The following is a 9,527-nucleotide window of genomic DNA, read 5'->3' on the forward strand; positions in this document are numbered from 1 at the left end:
CTCATAAGGAGTTTTATCACAATTTGGTCTTAATTGAGTTTGATTCAGTGTGTAGACAGTTGTCCCTACTATTTCTCTCCAGAATCTGGGCTGTAAGTCTGCTGCTAATAGCATAGTTCTTGCCATTTCTTGGATTGTTCAGTTTCTTCTTTCAACTACCCCATTTTCCTGAGGTTTTCTGGCAGCCGAGAATTCCCTTTTAATTCCATGAATATTACAGAACTCACTAAACTCATTTGATGTGAATTTTCCTCCTTTGTCTGTTCTGAGGCACTTAATTTTTGAATCTTTTTCATTTTCTACAAGGGATTTTAGATTCTTGAAACAATCAAAAGTTTCAAATTTATACTTTATGAAATTTATACTTTATGAAATTTCTTGAAACCTTTCTCCTTGGAGTGCTTGATTCCTAGTTGTCCCACATACATCAGCATGGATGATCTCTAAGGGCTTCGATGTAGAGTGTTGCTTTGTCTTGTGGCTAATTCTGGTCTGCTTTCCATGTTGACATGGACCACATACTGCTTGATTTGGTTTGAACAGCCTTGGGATGTCTCGTACAGCTTTGATCTTGCTGATATTGATCAGATTTTCGAAGCTTGTATGTCCAAGTCGCTTATGCCACAGCCAACACTCATCTGTCTGACTCAGGTAGCATTTATTTTCTTGAATCTTTTTCAAAATGTAAATGTTGTCTGGTGTCCTCACCCCTTTTGCCACAAGTTTCCTGAGGCAGAGTTCCTTATTTCACAGTCTTTGGTGCTGAAAACAACCTTATGTCCTTGATCACAGATTTGGCTGACACTCAAGAGGTTGTGTTTGAGTCTATCAACCAGCAGAGCGTCTTGAGCTTTTCCTTTTCCATTGATCAGAGTAACTAATCCTTTTCTTGCAATTCTGCCAGATCTGCTTCCAAAGGACACATTCCCTTCATTTTTGCTCAGTGAGACAAACTTCCTTCTATCTCATGTCATGTGTCTGGAGCACCCACTATCTATAAACCACTGGTTTCCATTATTTTGAGCATATAGAGCCAGGCCGCATTTGTCCATGCTGGAGTTCTTGCTACTCGTCTTTCTTCCTTTGAGTGGGTAGTCTTGTTCATAGTGTCCATTATTGTAGCAGAAGGAGCAAATTGGATCAAATTTGGTCAAGGGATCAAATGAATTAAAGGTTTTGATTTGTCCCTACCTTTTGGGGGCATATGAGTTGATTATTCTATCCTTTAGCTTTGTCTTGTCACTTCTGCGAGCCATACAATGTTTGGCTTGATGACTGAAGTTTTTAGTGAAAGCAGTGTCCAAGAAAGATGGTTTTTTACTTGTTGAAGCAACCACTGTTTGAGTCGATTTCCTTCCTGGGAATTACTCCTCCCTCATTCTTTGGATTTGCGATGGGCCCTTGGTGGAGTATAGGTTTGTATTTCCTGTAGTGTCCATGATTCAACTCCACATTCTTCTTTGGAGTAATTCTCTCTTCATTCTTGGGATCTGGGGTGCACTTTTCATCTTTTGGATTGTAGGAAAGTGCATCGGCATAGCTTTTCGCATTATTCTTAGTGCTTGAGGATTCTCCTTTGAAACCTATTCCAGACTTGTCATGTTGAGGTTTTTTATTTTTTAGAATAGTCTCAAGTATTTGAGAGCTTTTACAGCCCTTTTTAATTTGCTCCAACTCCTTTCTCAGAGACACTATTTCAGTCTCGTGTTCTTCACAAGTCTCTTCCTTTTCTTTAAGCTTTGCTTCCAAAAGATTTTCTCTCCTTCTTATTTCCTCGTTTTCCACTTTGATAGAAATGATTTTGTTCTGTAGTTTCTCATTTTCTTCAATGGCACTTATTAACAGCTCATCTACATTTCCTTCCAGCCCTGAGTCATCATCATCTGCGAGTGCCACAAATAATGCTTCTTGGCTTTCATCATGATTGCTTTCCTCATCTGATTTCCTTTTTATGACCATAAACTCATCCTCATCAGACTCATCTTGCTTGGAGAAGAAGTTTTACTTATTGAAACCTTTCTTTTTATGTGCCATTCTTTTAGAATTTCCTTCATCATCACTGTCATGTTTATGAGGACATTTTGCTACATAATGACCTATTTTACCACATTTAAAACAGATAAGAGGATACTTGCCTTTAAGCTTAGATCCTTTCTTCAGCTTTCATACAAATTGAGCCAATTCAGATTCCACATCTGACTCATCACTATAGTCATTCCTTTATTTCCCCTTCTTTGACCTCGAGGCCTTGAATGCTGCATCTTTGGAGCTTGGGCCACCTTTCCTCATTTCATAGGTAGTGAGAATTCCATGGAGTTCATCCATTTTGAGGGTATCTAGATCCTTTCCTTCTTCTATAGCGCTTATTTTGGAGTCAAACCTATCTGGAAGAGACCTTAATACCTTTTGAACAATGGTACTTTCTTCAACTTTTTCGTCCAATCCTTTTAGGGAATTTACCACTTCAGCTACCCGGAGGAGGTATGCTGCAATATATTCTTCATCTTCCATCCTCAAACTTTCAAATTGTCTTCTGTGAGTTTGAAGCTTTGCCTTTTTGACTTTTGAGTCTCCATTGTACAAGCCAACTATCTTCTCCCACATTTCTTTGGGTGAGGTACAGTGCATGATTTTTGAAAACTCGGAATCAGTGATTCCACTAGTGATGGAGTTCATGGCCTTTGCATTTGTGATGTAGGTTTTCCTCTCGTCTTGGTCTATGGTAAGAGTGGAAGTAGTTTTGTATTCATTTCGAATAAAATGCTAGACTTCAGGTCCAAGGTACAGTAAGTAGTAAGTCATTCTTTTCTTCCAGAAAACAAAGTTAGTGCCATCGAACAAAGGAGGTCTTCCTGATGCTTTGTTGTTTCTCATCATGGCTGTGGATCCTTCTTCAAGCTATTAGGCTAGTATGAAGAAACTTGGCTCCGATACCAATTGTTGGAAATACTGGGGGGGGTGAATCAGTATTTCTTACTATTTTTTTTTTAAATTGTTCTAGTCATTGCCAACAACCTATATAGATATGTATATGTATACACAAAACACAGAAATCAACAGCTGAATTTAATGATTTTATTAAAACTCAAGACAGTGCAAAGAAATAAATACAATATAAGTATAAATCTGATTGTAAATAGTTGCCAAGCTCCAACTTGGACTTCAGTGAGGCTCCAATCTCCAGAGCACCAACTCTGTTTTGCAGTGGTTCTGCACTTAGGAGCACCTACCCCAATGACTTTAGTCCTGTTTAGTTTTGAGGCTTCAACCTCTTGGGCTTCAACCCAACCTTGGTATAAACAGGTATGCTGCTGCACTCTATTCAGCTGAGGTTGTCTCACTCCTGCTCTCCTGCCTCTGCTGCTTCTGCTGCCTCTACAGCATCCGCTGCTTTTTCTGCCTCTTTTGCCTTTGCTACTTCTACTATCTCACCCTCGGGTTCTTCACCACCATAACCGCACCAATAGTTCTCTATTTCTACTGTTTTATACATTCCCATGCCTTTGTCCATTTGTTTCTTCTTACACTGTCTATTAGGCTTCCTCCTCAGTCGCTGTCATTTCCTCTGACTTCGCTTGATCTTTTAGCTTCCCAATACGACCAAATCCATTTATTCCTATCTTAGTCCTTTCCTTTCCCGAAGATCTTTGAACTCTAGGAGGGCCTCTGTTGCAGTAGCTCTAATTGGTTGCAAAGTCCTAGCACTCTGACATTGTAAGGCTGAACCCTGGCCAAACGCTACAATGGATCCAAAGAAATTGCTTCCAAAGCTTCTGAAAGGCAATCTGACTGTGCCATCGGTGCTGGTTATCTTCGATCGGATCTGTGCATCAATCACCACAAAAGGATGATGATTTTCACGAAACGATCTCGCTGTAACAGATGATCTCATCATGGTGAAAGCAGCCATTTCCATTGCGATCCGAAAACCAAAGGAACGAAATCTAAGAAAACTGATATAAAATTCTAGAAACACCCTTTTGCCCCGCCGTTTCTCTTTTATTCCAAAAACCCACGTAATCGCGCCCATATTAGCCTCTGCCACATTCGCAATCGCAGCCATTGATCACCCTCATCCAATGGTTCCTGCATCACTACCGCCTTTTACTTGCACATTAAACCTTGTGCATCTCCTCACCGTCCGATCAAAACCCACCGCGATCAGACGACAGTCGCACCATTCCTCGCCGAAACCTACATACGTGTTAACCTGCGGGGGCGGCGGTTTTCATCTGCCACATGTTGTATTTTGATTGGATCGCTGGCCCTTGTATGTATACCACCGAAACCCGATGGGTGGTGCAGGGAATACTGCTTACCGCCTACCTGTACATCTCCCGTGCATTATCGTCCGTGCATCTTTCGCGTGCGACGACTGTTGGATCCGCTGCTCTTTGATTCAACGGCTCACATTCATCTTCCATGTATGGTTGTGTCGAAATAATGAGCAGGTGGTCTAATAGATCAATGGGTATACCGTGTGGAGACTTGTAGTTTGTTCCACGAATTTTTGTGATGCCACAATTTGTTGCAACAACCAATATCAGTGCCATCTCATTCTCTAGAGCACGATTCAAAAATGAGAAGCATTCAATGTCAAGCATATGGACTTCATCAATAAAAAGCACACCTGGTACAATTTCAGCTTTGCCTTCTTCCCTCCATTTAGCAACTTTACTGTCAATCTATTCCCTCACTTTAGAACAGATCTCTCCAGTATCTCCTGTAAAGAGGGCCAGAAACCCTTGTGTCCTGCTATTGATGACATCGATCTCATGCAGCGTAACGCAATGCACCACTTCTTTGCGTTTCTGAAGCTCTCCATCCGGGCACTGTACGAACTTGGTCTGTGGCCCCATTGCATCATAATCCCTAGACCTCGCAAAAGACCGCCCCAACTTTGTAATCTTCCCAAAATCTTTATCAATCGCAATCACATCCCCACTCTGGACCTTCTCCTTGCTTAAACCTTCGATCATCTTGCTCCCCAAATCATACACAGTCTCAACCTCTGTCGTCTATCTGTTCCTCGAATATTGCCATATTGACATCAATGACAATCTGTGTCCAACAAATCCACGAGGGTCGGGCCCTTAGCCACTAGTGAAAACCACCAGATTACTTCAGTATGAAAGAAGGAATAGCAACTGTATTATATATTAATCATATGCAAAATGGTTACATCTAGTTCGTACTCTGTTTCAACAACGAGAGTTGATGATCAAAGTAAAAATACAAAAGTAATTTCTGAATAATCTCCCTCTATTCTTTACAATAGCTGTCCCTTTTATAATGGCCAGGCAGATAAAATAGTAACAACGGATAAAATAGTAATGGCGATCCCTCAGGATCAAGAGATCCTGAGAGATTCGCTCAATCTTCCATCTTCAGTTAGCTCTTTGTCTTTTGCGCTGATGTTGTGATCTTCTTTGCTCTTATCCATAACTGCGCGCTCCATCCTTGGCTTGCTGCCTGTACGTTGCTTCCTGGTGAGGGAACAACAGTTACTCTACTTTGTCTTTTTCCTTCTCTCAGGTAGGGAATAGTAGTTTTCCCATTTCATCTTTTTCCTGCATGAGAAAAGACAATCATTAGCTAAATTGTAATAATAAATAGTTCCCTAGTTTTTACTATAATCCCTTGATATATGAATATATTTATAATATAAAGGGGATATAATTAAAGGAAAGGATGATGAAATAAATGGCAAATTCATACCTTTTCCATAGCTCAACAACAACAGTACAACTAATGCGGCCGAAGAAAAATACAGCGGCAGGAGTCATAGAGTTGGAGCCACACAAGTGGTTGTTAGGAGTAGAGAAATTAGGGTTGTTAAACCTGCTCTGGGTGCCACATTACCATCGCAACCCAGTAACTATCTTTGTCATCAGGTAGATGCTCTGCCTGGTGCATGATGGGTGTTTATGGCTAGAGAAGCCCATCCCCGTCATGGATCATCTAATTCACAGAATTACCTGGCTCCCTTGCAAATGGGAGGATTCAACGAATATATCCGAGGGTAAAAGTGATGATTTGGCCATCGCGGAGGCCATGAAGAAGAAGTTCAAGCTGGAGAAGAAACAGAGAGCTTACATGATCTCCATTATCAATAACGCTATGGTCAAAGTTGCGACAAAAATATTAGCCTGGAAGGTTATGCGGAAGTGTCGTGCGGATGTGGTACCCGTGTCGGTGGTCACACTTGCCGCGCAATGGACAGAGGGGGTCTAGTTTAATTGGGTGGATTACTTATGTAGGGAGTTCCTAGAAAACTGCTGCAAGGCACAGGAGTAGGGGAAGAATTTCCACTATGTGTGGCTTCTGCTACCCATAGTGCTGGTGGCTTAGGAATTGCCTGCGGACAACCAGTTCCCCATGATTGCAAAAGATCTTCCGGAAGAAGAAAAGTACGCTTCATTGTGGGAAACTAAAGACACATAGAGGATCAGAGACAACAAAATATTCGAGGTGTTCATGCAGATGAACATGAGAATTGGGATTAACCGCAAGTCACGGTTATCACTCACTGTCTATAATAGTCTGCAGAGCTTCAAGGAGTTCAAGGTGGACTTCCATCATTTGTATATCAAGCCGTGCAAGGACCCCGTGAAGAAATGGGATGATCTACCTTACTTGGCCACGGAAAATGCCATATTCATCGTGCTTGAGTTGTGGCCGTCGGAGTGGCGCACTCCCACCAGCTCCGCGGTGGAATCAGAGAAGTCCATTGCACAAAGGAAGAAGGAGGAGGAAAAATTGCAGATGGCACAATTGGCAGAGAAGAGAAGGAATGAAGCAGTATTAGCCAAGGAGTAGGAGGCGCGTGATGCTAAGGGTAGTAGAAGAGCAACAAAGGGCAACAGAGAAGGACCGCAAAGGAGCAAAGTCACCTTTACCCACTCAGGAGATAGATCCAAAGGAAGGTGGCGTGGACCTATGCACAACATCCACACAACTCAAGCGATAGCACCCAAGAGAGTAGGTGGGGCTGCAGAGCAAGTCAAAAGCCCCAAAGACTTCTTTCGACCTGATCACCCTCACTGAGGGGGATCTCCATGACATAGGGGAGACGGCGTGGAACGTCACTTTGGAGGCCCTCCAGCAATTTGTGGAGGAAAACCAGATGGTGTTGGGGGCCCTCCAGACACAAATACAGGAGTTGCAAGTGCACACTCCTCAAGCTGGTATTATATCGACTAGCCTTACAGTAGGCATGATGGCAGCTGAGGAAATGCTGCTCGCCCGCATGACCAACACCATAGTGTTGCTAGAGGGTGCACTGGTTATAGAAAATGAAGCCGACAAGCCTATGGTTAGTGCACTAAAGGGAGTTGGGATAAACATGGTTGTGCTCCCCGAGAGACGCTCTATGTTCTGTAGGATGGAGTGACTGCAAAATTGCAGGCTAGGGAAGGTTGTGCGCTCTAGGCGATGAGAGAGCAACGGATTAATATTGAACAATTGAGCCTGCAGTGCGACGAGGTCGTGACCCAGAACAGATAGCTTGTACAGGTGGTTGAGGAAGCCTACCAAATGGTCCCTAAGTTGGCCGTGTCAGTAGAGGAACCAACAGAGGCACACATCCAGAGACTAGCAGCAGGGGTGTGCAAGGTGAAAGAAGAAATGGCTAAGTTTTAGCTGGAGTTGAACCTTCAGATCGCTGAGCTACAATTGAAGGTGCAACCTTCAACTCCACTTGAGGTAAAGGAACAACTCGCCAGCATCATTACAACAAAAATAACGGAGATCAACAGTGTAGTGAAGGACTGCACCAAACTGTTTGAAGAGTCGTTCGAGGTCCTCACCATTCTGCAAGAGGACCCAAACATACAATGCTTAGAAACAGAGGCGTGCGAGCTGCAGCAACAGTATGATGAAATAAAAGGGATTGCGCAGACAATGGCCCTTACACAGAGGCTCGTGTGACTGCAGCAGGTATAAGCGCTCAAGGAGTAGGTAGACACTATGCAACATAAGGAAGTTGTCTTGAAGGTGTGCATACAAACATAGATTGATGAGGAATTCGTCATTAAAACCTCGATTGAGTCTAAGCTCACGTAGATGCAGGGAACGTAGCAACAGTTGTAGGGCAGAAGTTTAGATACAACAGTCTTTGAACAACGCATCTAGGAAGTGCAGCATGCAGCTGCTCAGTGCGATGTCGATCTTACAACGATCCAGGTAGAGTTAGGAGGTCTCCGCGTGAAGATCTCCACAACGACAGAGTGACTCGAGGCGAGTCCCAATGTTTTTGTTGGGGGCCTGTTGGGCACGGGATCCCCCAAGGGACGTTTTGGGGCTTAAAGCCCAAATTTTGGCCAAAAACTGTAAATCCGATCTAAACACTCCGCATTATGTGGGCGCAGAGCGCGAAGTTGTAAATGAGTCATAGGGTTGTCTGGCCTCAATTTTGTAATGTAATGTCAGCTTTAGAGATCTACCAATGGTCCGCAGGCCATGGGATTGTATAAATAGAATGAGGCTCTAAGTTGTAAATCAGGCAATGGAGAAATGAAGGAATGATGAAGAGTTGAGTCTTGTCTGAAGTGTAGAGTTGAGTCTTTGGGTCGTAGAGTAGGAGTAGGCTTTACAATTCAATGCAAAGAGGCCTAGTAGTCCGTAGTTGAGTGCGTCGACCCCTGCAGCTGAGCGTACAGGGTGAGTCGAGTCTGTAATTGTTGAAGCATTAATAAAAAGAAGTTTTACAACAATTCTATGTATTTATTTCATGTTTTCTGTATCAAACATATAGGGTATAAATTACATTTTTTTTGTCTATATGGTGCACGAGCATATATAGCTATGTTGATTAAGTAAAGGTGAGATAAGTTATCTGTTTACATGAAGATAACTAACAATTCTAATAATATAAGTAAGATACGCGGTGTACATTGGGAAAATAGCATAGATCACTGCCCTAGCAACGTGAAAGCATCTTAGCCCCTGGTTAGGACTGCGCGAAAGGTGATCCTAACAGATCGTAAAGGTCTCGCAGGTTAGGAAAGTGCGTGAAATGACCTGCGTGAAGGTAGGCATAGTTGGAATAAATCGACCCCTTAGATATCTCGAGGGTGCAGAAACTTGGTTCCAACATCCTGCCATACTGCTTTAGGTGAGACTTCAGTCCACGCACCGTGGGCTGATGTCGAAAGGGCTAGTAGTGTAAGGATTTGTTTGGCTAATTAACTCCAAACTTGGGTCAGGCTCCCTCAAGCCAACAGGAGGACTATAACACAAAAATCCAGGAAGTAGCCAAAGACCAGGTGAATACTTCATCCATGAAGGGCATACCTACTGCAGAAGTATTATATCAAACTTTTGAGAATTTGTTTTACCTCCAAAATGAGGTAAAACACCTTTTTGTCAATAATCCCACTTTTGCCAAGTACACAGAGGCAGATGAGATTTTTAGGAAAATGATCAATATCTAATTACCATATGCCGAGACATGGGAGAAACTAAATGATTTACTGTAGAATATAGAGTAAAAATGTAAAAATGTACAGTAAAAGTAAAAGGGCACA

General features: G+C 42.6%; 1 pseudogene; it reads right to left on the bottom strand.

Moving 5' to 3' along the window:
* Nucleotides 1-4,322: 4,322 nt before the first annotated feature.
* Nucleotides 4,323-6,044, bottom strand: LOC149185929 (uncharacterized; annotated as a pseudogene).
* Between the last annotated feature and the right edge of the window lie 3,483 nt (nt 6,045-9,527).

Source organism: Pinus tabuliformis, chromosome 3_1 (assembly GCF_031772625.1).
Source record: "Pinus tabuliformis cultivar Carrire ecotype Pingquan chromosome 3_1, CPIR1, whole genome shotgun sequence".
In the NCBI taxonomy this organism is placed as follows: domain Eukaryota; kingdom Viridiplantae; phylum Streptophyta; class Pinopsida; order Pinales; family Pinaceae; genus Pinus; species Pinus tabuliformis.